Raw genomic sequence first — 17,108 nt, forward strand, 5'->3', positions numbered from 1 at the left:
GGCCCCGGGGCCTTGTCCGGATCCATCTCAAAGAGGGCCTTTTTAACTTCATCTTTAGTGATTTTGTCCTCAAGTAGCCTGTTCATACGAGGAGTGATTGCTGAAGGTATGACGTCTAACAGATCTGGATGATGGGTCGGATCCTTATCTTCACTGTACAAATTTTGGAAGTGAGAAAAGGCTGCTTTCTTAATGTCTGCAAAGTCCTTGTGAATGTCGTTATCCTCCTTGATCTCAGAGATGGTGTTGAAGCATTTCCTGGCCTGGGCTTGTTTATGAAAAAAAACAGTGTTCCTGTCCCCTGCTTTAAGCCAGAGATTCCGGGATTTTAATCTCCAGTACTCTTCCTCAGCTAGGCAGGCCTTATGAAAGCTCTGTTGCAGCTATGTTTCTTTCTCTAACAGCTCCTCTGTGACTGTAGCACTTTCCATATAAGTTTGATGAGAGGCAAGAGAGGCTTTAATAGCTTTCCTTTCTGTAGCTGGGTTGGACAGAGATTTGGCCCAACGTTTTAGCACTCTTTTTACCCTTCTAAGCTTTTCCTCCCAGATGAAAAAAGGAGAACCTTTGACGGGCTGATTCCAACAATCCTTGACTGTTTGCATGAAGTTTGGCTCCTTGACCCAAAGGGGGCTAAATCGAAAGGGAATAGGACCAAGATCTAGATGGGCAAGGAGCTCTAGTTTTAAAGGCTTGTGATCCGAGACACTGCTAGCGAGAATGTGCATTCTGGGTTCAAGACCTAGTAACAGATAGGAGCTTTGAATGAAAAATCTATCTAATCTGGCAGCAATATGTCCAGGTCCTACTCTTTTGTTAGACCAAGAGAACTTACCGGAAGAGGGTTTGATATCCAGCAAGTCCCAGTCCTGCATGAGATCCTCCGCCCATTCCCTTGCCGGATCTCGAACTGCACTTCCTCCCCTTTTCTCAGACGAATGAAGAGTGAGGTTGAGATCTCCAACAATAATTATGTTTTCCAGATTTATCAAGTCTGCTTGGTGCCTTATTGAATCCCAACAATCCTTTTTTTCCCCGATGTTGACTGGAGAATATACATTGAAGAGGCAAAATATTTCCTTGGTGTCCAAGTTCTGCATTTTCAGTAGCAACCAATGAGTATTACTCGCCTCACAAATGACTGTAAATTTGTTGGCGTTCCATAGAGTGCCAATCCCTCCCGAGGCGCCCCGGGCAGAGATTGCTCTTGCTTCACTTTTGAACCAAAGTTTCTTGCATGCTTGCAGGAAGACTATATCTTCCAGCTTAGTCTCCTGGACGAGAAGTATGTCTGGAGTTTCAGCTCTTATTAAGCTTCTCATGGCTTCTTCCTTAACTTTTCTCCCCATACCTCTACAATTCCAGGAGATTACCTTCATTATTTATGTTTTTGATGGGCTCCCTTGGAGCCTTGGGGCTGACTTTTCAACATCTTAGGCTTTGAGGCTAGCAATTTTTCCAGAGTTGGCTGGTTGCCCTGTAGCTTGTCTTTGTAAGTCTCCTGCTCTCTTTTTTCCCTGTCAGTTTTACGGCCTCTTGTAGATCTTCTTACCGAGGTTTGGGATTCTCCTATTTCTCCTTCCTCCTCTGACTCGTCCGTTTCCTGCTCTTCTTCCTCAGCTTCTGAAGTCATACCTTTGGGTTCTTCAGCTCCTTTGCTGGGGACTAAGGGAGTATCTTTGCTTGGAGAAACTGGTTTTTGGGTCTCGATCTCCAGAGTATCTTCTGTCTGCTGGCTTAAAGGATCAAATTTGTTTTCTTGCGCCTTTTTGGGAGGGGGACGTTGAGCATTAGCCTGGAGAGAGCCTTTCCCAGTGGGTCCTCCCGGTTTCTGCCCTTTGTGGTTGAATTTTGCTCTCTTGACTTGATTCCAACCCTCTTCGTTCCCTTTTTCTGGCTCTGCATTGGACGGACAGTTTCTTGCAAAATGTCCATGAACATGGCATTTCCTGCATTTGAATGGCAGTTGCTCATAATCCAAGATCTGCACATGAGACCAGCTGCCGACTTTGATTTTGATTGCCTCTGGGAGACCCACCTCTAGATCTACTTCTACGCAGATCCTAGCACAGTCGTACTGGTCCTTGTTGTTTGCCCGATCTATGAATTTCCCGAGAGAGTTGCCGATGTGTTTCAAGGAATCCCAGTTCCAGCAGTGGACTGGTAGATTTGGAAGACGAACCCACACCGGTACAGCCTTGGGGACATCTACAGCTGGATCAAAGTCCGGAGTCCATTTGTTCAAGTAGAGGCCCTGAGGGCCCATGAAATACGACCCATTTTGGAAGATCAGATCTTTGTCTTCTTTGGAGGTGAATTCGAAGAGGAAGTATCCTCGCCCAAGAAAGTAAGAGGTAACACTTTGCTTGATCAGAGGAGCCCAGTTCCTATTGACCCATTGCTCAGTAGTTTTTGGAGAGGGCCAAAGTCCCGTGAATTGGCCAATGAGACCACGATCAGATAGAGATAAAGCTACTTGGATGGGTGTCTCTGGAGGTAATGAGATCTCAGGAATTTCGTCGAGCTTCTTAATGAATTTTGATGCTTCGCTTCTTTTCTTCGGAGGCAGACTGGCCAGAAGCAGGTTGAAAGCATCGAAGGCAGATGCAGAGGGCGGATCCTTGAAATGTCCCTGCGTCTCCATTGGATCGGGCCTGAGGCCGGCCGCCGCAGGGGTAGCCATGCAGCAGGGGCCCAACCCTAGCCTAAAAATCCTGAACACCCGCAGATCAGAGTTAAGCCCTCTGCGGGCACGCCCGTAGGGATCAGCTGCTGGAAAGAGCGGGCGCGGGCACAAACTTCAGAACCCGCGAAGTGCGGATCTCGCTACAGAGGAGCTGAGACTCGCAGGTTGCAGATCAACTTTGTTTAGTCAATCTTAGTTACTCAAGGTATCTCTAATGTTATCATCCACTAGTGTTGCATTGTTGCAGGTAAGCTAATTAACGATTAATTACACAGTTGCATGTATTTTTCAGGGCTAATTTCTTTTTTGTTTCTCCTGTCGACTATATTATCCTCTATTTTATACTTTTCCCTTAGCCTATTCCATAATTGTGTTATCCCTATGCAATTTCTCTCTAAGACAAAGCATGGGTATGCTTGACTCAGGGATGTTCTTAGTAGAGTTGAGACTCCAACATTTGGTTTTCTTTGATCCAACTTCACAATTTTTGCTCCTTCCTCCCATTTTGAGCTCAAAGTCTTTTTGTAATGCATTTCAGACATCAATTTCTCTTCTAACCTCATGCATTAGGGTACACCTTTTATAACCCTATTTGCTACTCCATTATAGTGAGAGAGACCCAAGTTCATCTTACCTCAATTGCTAGCTATAATACATCCCCATTCACCTTTGCTTTTACTTATGTGGGATGTATTCCATGTTAAAAGGGTGGAATTACATAATTGTAAATTTTCTCATAAGTTTTTTCTCAAAATTTTATAGTTATGAGATAATAATAATTTCATAATTGAGATAATTGATAAAAAGCTCATATTAAGAAAAATGTTTCTAGAGTTTTTCATTCCCAAGGAGATTAACTTAACCTACTTGTGGATGAGTTTCCTAACTTCTCAACCCCCTAGGTGTCTAGATACATTCTCTTGGAGGATAGAATGAGTCTATAATCTCACCTTATTAAGAGGAAAGGGGCTAGATCTAGTATCCATATTATACTACAGGAGCTTTGGTGCCTTAAGAGAAGGAGGCCATGCTGCAAGTTGGAGAGGAGCCTTCCATTTGTTGGGTATAATTCCTTTGTACTTCTTGCTTATGATTAATAAAAGTTAATGGTTCCTTCCCATATATGTTATGTGTCTATGATTTTCATTTATACATCTTATTTTTATGTTGATTAGCCCTCTGCAAAAGGCTTGTGTTCTTTGTTTATTGGTTTACGTGTGGCCTTTAGATCATGATAGTTGGGAAATATATCTTTGAGTAGAAGCAGGATTCTCGAAATCAATCCCAACACCCTTCACCAACCTGCGAGGGATCATGTATTTTCTCCACCTCTTTGCATAATAATACCATGTATGAATGTGGCATGGATACATTGCTTGGGTATGAATCTAATTTGTTTGTCATATTGATCATTATACACACTAATTATGGGTAGATTCTAAGGAGCCTACTGGGTTAAAAATAACCTACTCTTATTAAGTTAAATTTTCTTGTAACAAGGATCATTTTCCATGATATAACCCTGAAGCTTAACATGAAACTTTTTCAATAGAAATTTTAAAAACACACCCTTTTCTTGACCTAGTAATCCAAAAAGGAGTTAAGTAAATTATTGATGAAAAAAATCACATTTCTTGTTCACCATTCCTCTTAGATGCAAATCTTGTTTTGGTGAGAAAGAAGAGTGGTGAGATAAGATTGTGTGTTGAATTAATAAACTTGAAAGGCATATGAAAAGGATAACTATGTTGCACATCTCATGGATTAAATCCTGCAACTAGTAATCAATTCTAGGATGTTGTCACTCTTATATGGATTCTCTAGCTACAATCAAGGTTCTAGTTTTGCATAAAGACAACCTGAATATTCCCTTCAAAACCAAATGGGGAAATTACACTTATAAAGGAATTTCATTTGGTTCATAGAATGCAAGTACTACATCTTAATGTGCATTGCACATGCTTTCATAAGGCTCAATAAGCAAAGCATAATTGGACTATAAATATGACATCATGATATTGTCTATGAAATGATCTAATCCTTTGCAACATATAAAGAAAATACTAGAGAAATGTAGAAAATATGAGATCTCTTTTAATTTGAATAAGTGTCTTACATATTATCAAAGGGAAGATGTTATGGCACATTATCTCTAAGGAAGGTATATTAGTTAGCCTTGAATGAACAAACACTATAATGTGGATTACCCCACCACACTACAAGAAGGAAATTCAACCATGCTTTGGGAAAATAAACTTTGTAATATGATTAATCTTTGATTTCATGGAAACCATCAAGCCTTTACAAAAGATGATCAAGAAGGATGTAATCTTCTAATGGACCAAGGTTGGGAGGTAAGATTTTGAAAACATTAAGGTGGCTTATTGCAATTAAACCAAATTTAAGTTGTCCCAACATTGAAAAGGATTTCCAAATATATCTTTTCATGTCACATCATTCCTTAATTGTTGTGCAAACTCAAAAAGGTGATTAAGGAACTGAATTCCAAAATATTTCATGATCATTGGGTTACAAGGGTTTGAGTTTAGTTATCAGGATATTGAGAAACAAATATATACTATTATTAAAGTGGTGAAATAGTTCATGCCTAAAATTTTAAAAATTCACCACAAAAGTAATATTTTCCATTCAACTATGAGATTATTAGTCATCCATAAGAAAATCAGTGAAATGTGCTCCAATTGTATGACGACTATCTAGGAGTATACTTTGGACGACGATGATGCAGGTTGGCTATTGAAACACATAATCAAGAAGATGAAGCTAGTTGGGAGAATGAAACATATTTATACATATAACAAACATTCTTATTTATATTAGGATAAGTTGGTATGGTATCATGATTTGGATACTACTTGCAATATGGATCAAATCCTATGCATATAGATGCCAAAAGAAGAACATGAAGGTTGAAAATCATTCCAAATAACTATGTCATTATGTTGCTTGAATGTTTGAAGAAATAATATGTCAATAAAGTCTTAAATAATTTACACGAGAAACTAGCAAGTAAACATTTCCCTGGACACGCCACCACATACAAAGTATTGAGAGTCAAATATTGCCTTTCAGCATTATGCAAGGGTGCACATGCACATGTGCAGAAGTACCACATTTAACTAACATGTGCAAAAAAAATGTAAAAAGGTCGGTACCTTTCTAGTTGGTCACATTAACAAACCATTTCAAAAATGGTACATTGACATGATAGGAGACATTAAGTCACATTCATCTAAACAACACATATATGTGTTGAGAATTACCAATTACCTAACATGGTAGCCAAAGGCTATTCCTTTAACACGTATGAACAACAAAATGGTGATTTTGTTTCTATAATAACAAATCTTGTCCATTTTAGTGTTTAATAATGGCTTATATCGAGTATTTCAAATATTTTAATATAGCAAGTTGGATTTTTAAGAAAAATATAGCAATGATTCTATTTCCTGAATAATAGATCATTACCAAGTTTGTTGTCTCGTCCATTTTAGTATTTGACAATTATTTCTATGAACTATTTTGAGACCTCTCTTATGAAAATGTATAGTTAAATTCCTCAATTGTACTTCTCAACAACTTAATTTCATGAAATATTGTTCATAACAAGTCAACATTCACCTTGAAATGCATTTTTAAAAAAATGTACAACACCATCTCTTTTATTTATATCAAATACCAATATGTACTTAACATGGATCTACACAAAAAAACACACAATGTCTTCCCTCTGTAACAAACTTTTTAATTGAAGGTTGTTCCTTCCTTGAAACTTTAAACCCCAAACCATTATGAATAGGTTAGAAAACCAATTTCAATGTCATTAAGGCTTGAAATATGCATATTAAGAGTATGTATTGAATAGTATAAGCTTTCGTCCTCATACAAAAAGTAAATAATGCTTACACACTTTATATATACAACTGCAATTATCAAGTTGCTAGTTTTAAGGAAATTTAGATATTTGTTTGGTTGTTAGGGACATACCATAATCCCCTTACTTAGATACATTATTAATCTATGAGTCCCATTAAATAGTAAGCTAATTGTCACTCATTGTAAAAAGAGTCCTCTTTGTTAATAAAACCCAAATTATAGATATAAGTCTTTCGGATTAATCACATCATTAGGATTTGGTCGATGTTTCGAACCAACTAATTTTCCTTGTTCTTTGCTCCTATGGTATCCCCTATATTGGGGAAACATGTAGGTCTATTAAACAGAGGATTAAGAAGCATGTTTCCGACATTAGACACAATCGTTCCCGCACATTAGCCCTTGCCGAATATGCAAAGAAATCGAAACACCACGTCTGCATTGAAGATTCCAAAGTCATTGCTAGGGTTGATCATTTCCACCTCATGAAACTTAGGGAAGCGATGGAAATCGAAAGGCATGCCAGTGATTTTAATAGGGATGATGGGTGGAAATTAAGTAAAAGTCGGATTCCAACCCTCTCATCATGACTCATCCTCTCCTTTTTTCTCCTTTCTCCCTCTGTCTCCTCCTAATTTTCCTCTTTCCTCTTCTAGTCTTATCCCCTATTTTCCTCTTTAATTATCTTTACCTTCATTTGTCTAATATGATCAGCTTATTATATCTTTTTTAACATCCTTTTTTTTCTTTTCTTTTTTTACATCTTGATTTCATTTTGTGCTAAATAATATTCTTAGCTATTAATATTGCAGTTAATATTTAGGGTTATCTCTGCTTTCCTCCTATTTAAGGACAAGTTTTCCTCTAATTAGGAATAATCATATTAAATGGACAACATTAATAAATTATTCTTATTAGTGAAATTGATAATATTAATAAATTTATCACTAAAATATAGTGAAATAATTTTTGTTTTAGTATTTATTTATTTATTTATTTTTAATTATTGTTAAAATATATTTTTTATTTTGGATTATTCCTAACCGCTAGTTTTCAATCGAATTTATTTTAATAAGTCAAATTATATTGTTTAAATTAACTATTACCATATAAATTGTTATCATCAAATTATTATTTTATAATATCAACATTAAATAATTAATTATCACATAACAACTAGTTTTTAACTAAATTTTGAATTATTAAACAGATAATCCCTTACCACTTTTTCCTAAAATAATATTTTACCAACGGCTAACTCTGGGCAATGATGCATCCATGCTATTTATTCCTTTAGACCGATTGATTTCTCACTTTGTCCTGAGGATGAACCACATTAGTTGGTTTGAAACGTCGACCAAATCCTAACGATGTGATTAATCCGAAAAACTTATAGCTACAATATGGATCACAAAAGTCTTAGATCTAAAACCCAAATTACTTAGTAGGATCTCATTATAAGTGGGTTCATGGCTACTTAATATTCTTTGTGGATAGAGATATATTGAGTAGAAGGTGATGTGATGCTTTTTCAAGAACTATAATTGTATTTAAAGCATTGTTCATGAAATTTACCCCTTGAAGAGATAAGTGAACATATCTCTCTATTTTTTATTATCAAAAAGATTTTTCTTGGATTTATCTCTCTTTCTTCTTATGTTCTTTAATTTTGCACTATATTTTCATGAGTTCCTAGGGATTAAACATGAACCTACATAAATTTGCATGCCAAACTCTTTGTTGGATAACATGAACTATCATCCCTAAATACATAACATCTATTCTTCAAATTTACCTAAATAAATACAATCGTCAAAGTCTTTTTAAATCTAATCAATTGCTTAATACACAAAGATTAAAGCCATAAAATACTTTAGGAAAGACATTTAAATCTATTAACAATGAAAAAAATCCAAGCTTAACTAGTATTTGTCCCCTAAAATTTGGAAGGTCAACTAATATTTCTACTTTAGATGAACCAAGTGAAAGAAGCGATTTCAAGGACTTAAAAAGTTGAGATATTACAAATATTATTATTAATTTATAATTAATTTAAAAAACATTATAATTAATTTACTAAACAACTTTGTCTTTATTTTACAACTTAGTGGGGGAACATGTTTTCGGTTCTATGAGATAATATGTTGGAAGGAAGTTTTAGTTATGATAATACTCGTTAAATAAGTAACAAAAAATAAATAGTAAAAATAATAATTTTTTTTTTTTTTTTTTTTTTTTTTTTCGAAGGTGGCAAAACCTATCAAACTCAGGTGTCAAACCAACAGTGAGGACAGCCATCTCTGGCTGCTATCCGCGAATGTCGGTTTGACTCATCACCGTTATCAAGGAAAACCACGCCACCTGTAATAACCCGCTGGTGGTCCGTAAAAATAATAATTTTATTTATATTTATAATCATGATATTTTATAATTTTATATTTAAAATTAATTAATAAATATGTAAAAAATGATTTTTTAAGAGAATTTGTTTATCTAAAGTAAATTAATGTCATACATACACATTAAAAAATTCAATTAAGAAATTTTATAAAACATATCCAATAAAGAGACTAAACACAAATGTATGTAACTATGCATGTAAAAAATATGACTATTTCTATATATAGAAATGTGAAATTTATATATAATATAAATATTATTATTAAGAAATAGCATAGATCTATCTTAATTCTCTCCATAATCAAATTTATATAAGTGTATGTCTTATAGATTGTTTCCCTTTCAAGACAGTCCAGTAGCTAAAGATGAATCTATGCTAATATAATTTGATAGTAAACATTATTATACTTAGGCATGGTATTAGGCATTCAGTTTTGCCTTTGACTGTGTATTAGTTTGTCTTTAACCAAAAAATTATGCTACTTATTCATAATTTAACATTGGAAATTCATTTCTTGTTATTTATTATTATTATTTAAATTTATTTATTTGTAAAGTGTTTGGTTGAGGTCTTATTATGGGTTGTTTAGTAACTTCCATTTCTATTAGTTACTAATTTTTTGTTTTTTTGTTTTATTTCCTTTTTATTTTAGTTTAAAAAAAAAAAAAAAACTCCCTTTTTCTATTATTTTCATTTTCATGAATTGTAGTTTTTAATACATATTTTCAATTTAAGATGACTTATTATTATATAAAAAACAAATTTTAATAAATTTAATTATTAAAAATTATATATATGCGTAGTCTAATTTATAGACGGAATGACCTTTTTCACAACATTTTTTCTCATTAATTTTAACTAAAATTTGGCATAGAATTTTAAAAACTTGAATTTAAGTTGTTTAATCTATAGAATTCAAGTACCCCAAGGAGTTTTTTAGGGTGTTGAATTTGTTTATGCATTAAAAAATGCATATTAAATAACAAAAAATCACATTCTTTCTTGATATTGTTTTGTCATATTCTCTGAAAAAACACATATTTCATTAAATTTGGAATTAAACAATGGATCTAGAATTTCAAAGTACCCATAAAACTCAATTCTTGCAATCCTCTTGTAATATAATTTTTCCAATTTTAATGAAATATGTGTTAAAAGGTCTATTTCGTCTATAGGTTAGACTATATATATATATTAGTTAATCATATTTCTTATTTTTTGGTGATGGCATTCAACAATACAATATTTTATTAGTAACCCTTGTTAGTATTCAAATTATATATTTTGATAGTAAACATTATTAATATTTTATGAATTGGCATTGAATGTTTCAACAATAATACTCAAAAGCCGCAAGGGCCACAACAAGCTTTTCCATCATATAATATCAAATGTTGTAAGATTGTTATTTTTGTTGTTTGGTAGTATATGATTGTTGCTCACTTATTGCAAGTTAATGAATTATTTTATTAACTAAAAACTTCCATCTTTCTAGGAATTACTTGCTGATTTTTACATGCTTTCATGTTGGTTGTTGATTGCAAACTACTTTACAACTAATAGCTAGTATATTTTTGTCTTTATTTATATTAATTAAAGATCGTTGTCATTCTTTGTTTAAGGTTTGTGCTCATTTATACAACTAGCTCACAAAAAGATAGAAAAGATAGATCAATGACTTAGAAATCAGCCTCTTCGAGGGGGCAACCTCCTTTACAATACACAAATGAACAATTCTTCGATGATACAAATGACAAAACCTCCTTTCTATATATAGGATTCTAAGGGGTCACAATATAACCAAAGCCAACCTAACAATAATAATATAAGGATACAAAAATAACAATAGTGGGCTTCTATGGGGCACAATAATAACAATATGGGGACAATGGGGGCACAACAATAACAATAAGGGATACAATGACAATAGTAATGGGGGAATCACTAGTATTATAGGGACCTAACACTCCCCTCTCCTTCAAAAAATTGTTGTCCTCAATGCTTGAGTAGTTCTCAATGCTTCTGTATAAAATTCTCATCCTCCCATGTGGAATCTTCAATGGGTAAGTTCTTCCACTTGATGAGATACTCTGAAATTGATCGATTTCGTAGCTGTCGAGTTCTTGTTTCTTTGACTACTTCAGGTTCCAATATGATTTTTCCTTCCTCATCAAGTTCTGGCAATATTGTTTGCACTGGGAGCTTGTCACCTATAACCTTCTTTAAGCATGAAACATGGAAAACTAGGTGCACTCGAGAAGCTGCAGGAAGCTCCAATTTGTATGACATAGTACCTATTTTTTGCAACACCTTGTACGGACCATAATACTTTGGTGATAATTTATTATCCTTCTTAGCTTGCTTGAGCGACATTTGTTTATATGGTTGTAGTCGTAGGAATACCCAATCACCTACATCAAAACTTCTTCCACTTCGATGTTGATCTGCCTCCTGTTTCATTCTATTCTACACCAAGGTGAGGTTATCCTTTAAGAGTTGGAGAACTTGTTGTTGATGCTTGATGTGATCTTCCATTGCTTGAACCTTCGAATTTTCTCTTAAATATGATGTGATGGATGGTGGATGGTATCCATAAAGTTCCATAAATGGGGTCATTGTTGTTGTAGTATGGAAGGAAGTATTATACCACCATTCAGCCAGAGGCAACCATTTGACTCATTGTGTCTGTTTATCATATACAAAGCAACAAAGATATCCTTCCAAACATTTGTTTACTATCTCAGTTTTCCTGTCAGATTGAGGATGATAAGATGAACTATGAGCTAACTGAGTACCAAGACAAGAAAATAATTCTGCCCAAAAATTTCCACTAAAAATTGGATCTCTGTCGCTTACAATAATCTTTGGGTTTCCATGTAGCTTTTGAATTGTTTCCATAAATGCAGCAAAAACTGTACTTGCTTTAAATGGATGAGATAATGCACAAAAGTGTGCATATTTGGTAAGTCTGTCAACTACCACCATGATAACACTCTTTCCTTTGGACTTGGGTAAACCTATGATAAAATCCATTGAAACCTCCTCCCAACGTTGGCTTAGAATGGATAAAGGTTGTAATAGACTTGGGGTCTTAATTGTTTCAACTTTATTTTGTTGGCAAACCAAACATTCTGCCACAAACTTTTGAATATCCGATTTAAGGCCATCCCAAAAAAAATCCTTCTTAACCCTGTGGTAAGTTTTTAGAAATACTGAGTGCCCTCCTAAGGGAGAGGTTTGCAATTCCCTAAGAATCTTTTGTTTGAGTTGGGAATTCTTACATAGGCATAACCGATCTTTGTACCATAACGAGTCATTTTTCTAGGTAAATGTATCAGATGCACTGGGATCTTGTTGTAAATTTTGAATGAGTGCTCACACTTCTTCATTATTCTTCCATTCATCCCATGCTTCGTTTATCCAATCTATTTGGATAACAGAAATGGCAAAAAGAACTGCTTCCACATCCTCATCCTTTCTTGAGAGTGCATCTGCCACAACATTTTGCTTTCGTTTTTTGTAGATGATTTCAAAGTCATAACCCAACATCTTTGTGACCCTTTTTGCTGCTCTTCTGAAGATAATATTTGTTCTAAAAAGTGTTTAAGACTATCATGATCTGTTTTTACCTTGAAGTGTCTTCCCATTAGGTAGGGTCGCCATTTCTTAAGTGCATGTAGTATTTCCAACATTCCTTCTCATAAATAGATTTGTGTAAATACTTTCCTTTGATTTGACGACTTTTGAAAGCAATGGGTCTTTCTTCTTGCATTAAAACAGTGCCAATTCCATTTCCTGGGGCATCATATTCCACAATAAAGGTTATTGTGATGTCCGGTGTAGCTAAGACAGGTGCTTGGAACATTGCCTCTTTAAGATGTTCAAAGACCTTCGTTGCTTCTAGAGTCCATGAAAATGCATCTTTCTTCAATAATGTTGTTAGAGGTGCTTCTATTCTCCCATAATTCTTAACAAACTTGCAATAATACCATGTCAACCCAAGAAATCCTCGTAGATGCTTTATGGATGTGGGGATTTTCCATTCCTTAATGGTTTTAATTTTTCTAGGGTCTACCTTAACACCTTCATGAGATACAATATGACCCAGATATTCCACCTCTTGTACTCCAAAGAAACATTTGGAGCTTTTTGCATATAATTGTTTCTCCTCCAATAGTTTGAGCACTCTGTCAACATGTTGAACATGATCCTTCCAAGACTTGTTGTAGATTAGTATATCATCAAAAAATACTAACACAAATTTTCTAAGGAAGGGTTTGAAAATGGAATTCATCAAACCTTGAAATGTAGAAGGTGCATTGGTAAGGCCAAAAGGCATGACCAAAAATTCATAATGACCCTCATGAGTTCTAAATGTTGTTTTTGGAATGTCTTCGGTCTTCATTCTGATTTGATGATATCCTGAACGAAGATCCAACTTCGTGAAGTAAATTGATCCATGCAATTCATCCAATAATTCATCAATGACATGAATGGGAAATTTATCTTTAATAGTGAGCTTGTTGAGCTCCCTATAATCTGGACACATGTAACATGATCCATCCTTCTTGTGAACCAATATTACTAGAGAAAATAAAGAACTTTGACTAGGTTGAATTATACCAGCCTCTAGCATTTCTGCAACCATATGTTCAATTTCACCCTTTTGGGCATAGGGATATCTGTAAGGTTTGATGTTTGGAGGAACAATTCCTGGAATCAAATGAATAGCATGATCATGATCACGAATAGGTGGGAGGACTTTGGAAGTCTCAAATACCTTGGAATGATTGTCCAAGACTTTTTGGAGATCTGGAGAAATAGATGATTTTGGTGTGGGAACCTCTAGTGAACATAATTGTGCAATTATGCCTCGTTGTTCTTTCTTTAGAAGCTTTGTCATTCCGTTAGACCTAATTATATTTCCCGATTTCCCTATGATACCCCTTAATTCAATTTCCTTTCCTTCTGAAGAAAATTTCATGAACAGTTCTTGAAAATTAAAAGCTATTATACCCAAGGATTGTAGCCATTGGACTCCTAATACAACATCAGCACCACCCATTGGAATGGAAAGCATTGGGATATTCAATACATATTCTCCCATGGATAGCTTGATATTATGGCACTTTCCTAAGCAATTTATGGTTCCTCCACTTGCAACCATCCCTTGACATTCTATTGTTGGATATAAGAAGCAATTCAATTCCTTGGCTATCTTACAATGAATAAAATTATGGGTAATGCCCGAATCAATCAGCACTATTACCTTTTTCTTCCTGATATGCCCTTGTATCTTGATAGTTTGAGGAGTGGTAATTCCAGCCAATGCATTACAAGATATGGAAGGATTCATTTCTTCTTTCTCTAGGGTTTGTTCCTGGTGTATATCCTATTTTTTTAACGTTTCTTGTTCCTTTTCTTCCTCATATTCACAATTTATGTAAAATAATGTCTTCTCAACACACTTATGACCTTCAGTGTATTTGCTATCACAACTGTAACAAAGCCCTTTTGCTCTTTTTTCTTCCAATTGTTGTGGTGTCAACCTTGTAGGTTTTGGATGGCTAGGGGCAACAACTCTTCCATCTTTATGATTGTGAGTGGTAGCTTCCTTGTTGCCATAATTTTGCTTTCCATTTTTCTTACCAACCTAAATGCCTTCTCCAATGAATCAGGTTCCCAAAGGTGAACCTCATGTTGGATGTTATCCTTTAAAGTCCCTATGAACACATCAATCCTATGATCCTTTGGAATATCTTTCACCCTTATATTCAATTTTTGTGTGTCCTCAATGTGCTCCATCATTGAACCCTTTTGTTTGAGATTTATCAATTGGCTAAAAAAAGTGTTGCTTTTTGTATCCTCATAATGTGCTATCATTTCATCCATAAAAATAGCCCAAGTGACAATTTTTTTATGAGAGCAAAGCCATTGATACCATACAAACTGATTTGGTTCCAAATATAAAGTTGCAATGTGTACCTTTTGTGTGTTTTGCACATTATGAAGATCGAAAAATTGCTCCATCTATAGTATCCATGTTATGGGATCCTTGCCATCAAACTTCCTCATATCGATCTTTGGAACATGGTGGTTCTTCGATCCAACATTAAAGTCTATGAAATCATGATTAACATTTATTTTGTTCTCATCATGAGTTCCCTTTACCACCCTTTCGCCATTAGTAAGCATTTCTTGTAGAAACTTTGTCAAATCTGTAAACAAATCTTCACTCTTAGCTTCCATGCCATCCATCTTAGCTTCCACGTCATTCATCTTAGCTTCTATGTCTTTCTTTAAACAATTCATGTTAGCTTCCATGCCATACATCTTAGCTTCTACATCTTTCTTTAAACCATCCATCTTAGCTTCTGTTACTTTGTGTGCGATTGAAATTTGTTGCACTTGGTCTCGTAATTTTGATATATCATGTTGCATTTCTTCCTCTTCTTCATGAGTCATGCTAGAGATTTCAGGTTTCTTACTAGGTGTTTCCATTTTCTTTCTTCGGGGCATCAATTATTGATAATAATGCTTCACTATGCCCTTTTAATTCCTTCAAACTAATTTTTCAAACCAAACTTATGCAAAATTTTAAAAAAGCTACACACATTTTTTCACTTTGTAGGAGCTCAATATTGAATCTGCTCTATCTTTGTAATTTTGGATCTCCAAGATCTGAAATGTACTCTTTCTAACCCCGCAAGTATGATCAAGATTGGATTCTCCAATGAAGAGTAATGCCAAATCTCCCACGATGACCTGATTATAGACTAGTTCAATAGAGCGAGATTGTACGAAGTGCCACGTGTCATTATTTTTACCTTAAGATCTGAAATTGATACATAGAAAATTGCAGTCCGTCATATTTCTGTCACTTCTTATGAAATTTCAATCTGATGCTCTGAAAAAAAGTTATGACGATTTTCCCCAGGTCACATGTTTGAGATATAATTCGAGATCCTACAAAAACCTAAATTACTTGGATCATATCTCTGAAAATATAGTGAGACAAGATCTGAAATTCGGATCCAAGGTTCAAAGAGATTTCAGCTCAAATCGGTTTTGTTTTTTCACTTCTGAAACATCGCAGAAAAAAAGTTATAGCGAAAATTCCACGATGACTTGTTTGGAGCAGCGAAACCCTAGAATCCAAGCTCTGATACCAAATGTTATGAAACCAGCTCACAAAAAGATAGAAAATATAGATCAACGACTTAGAAATCAACCTCTTTGAGGGGGAAACCTCCTTTACATTACACAAATGAACAATTCTTCGATGATACAAATGACAAAACCTACTTTTTATATATAGGAGTCTAAGGGACCACAATATTACCAAAGTCGGCCTAACAATAATAATATAAGGGCACAAAAATAACAATAATGGGCTTCTATAGGGCACAATAATAACAATATGAGGACAATAGGGGCACAACAATAACAACAAGGGATACAATGACAATAGTAATGGGGGAATCACTAGTATTATAGGGACCTAACATATTTCTTATTTTTTGGTGATGGCATTCAACAATACAATATTTTATTAGTTGTTTTATTATCGTGATGAAATTTGAATTTATTATTTTTTAGTTTAATTAAGCTATATTTAAGTTAAGCTACATGTACTAGCTAATATGTAACCCTTGTTAGTATTCAAATTATATATTTTGATAGTAAGCATTATTAATATTTTGTGAATTGGCATTGAATGTTTCAACAATAATACTCAAAAGCCCTAAGGGCCACAACAAGCATTTTCTATCATATGATATCAAATGTTGTAAGATTGTTCTTTTTTTGTTTGTTAGTATATGATTGTTGCTCACTTATTGCAAGTTAATGAATTATTTTATTAACTAAAAACTTCCATCTTTCTAGGAATTACTTGTTGACTTTTACATGCTTTCATGTTGGTTGTTGATTGCAAACTACTTTACAACTAATAGCTAATATATTGTTGTCTTCATTTATCTTAATTGAAGACCACTGTCATTCTTTGTTTAAGGTTTGTGTTCATTTATAAAATTGTTATAACATTATTTGTATAAGTTCACTTAAGGTATTCTCAATAAAGATGATTTCACTTGCATTCTATCAAGGGCTTTATTTAGGTAT

Source organism: Pinus tabuliformis, chromosome 9, assembly GCF_031772625.1.
Source record: "Pinus tabuliformis cultivar Carrire ecotype Pingquan chromosome 9, CPIR1, whole genome shotgun sequence".
Taxonomy (NCBI): Eukaryota; Viridiplantae; Streptophyta; class Pinopsida; order Pinales; family Pinaceae; genus Pinus; species Pinus tabuliformis.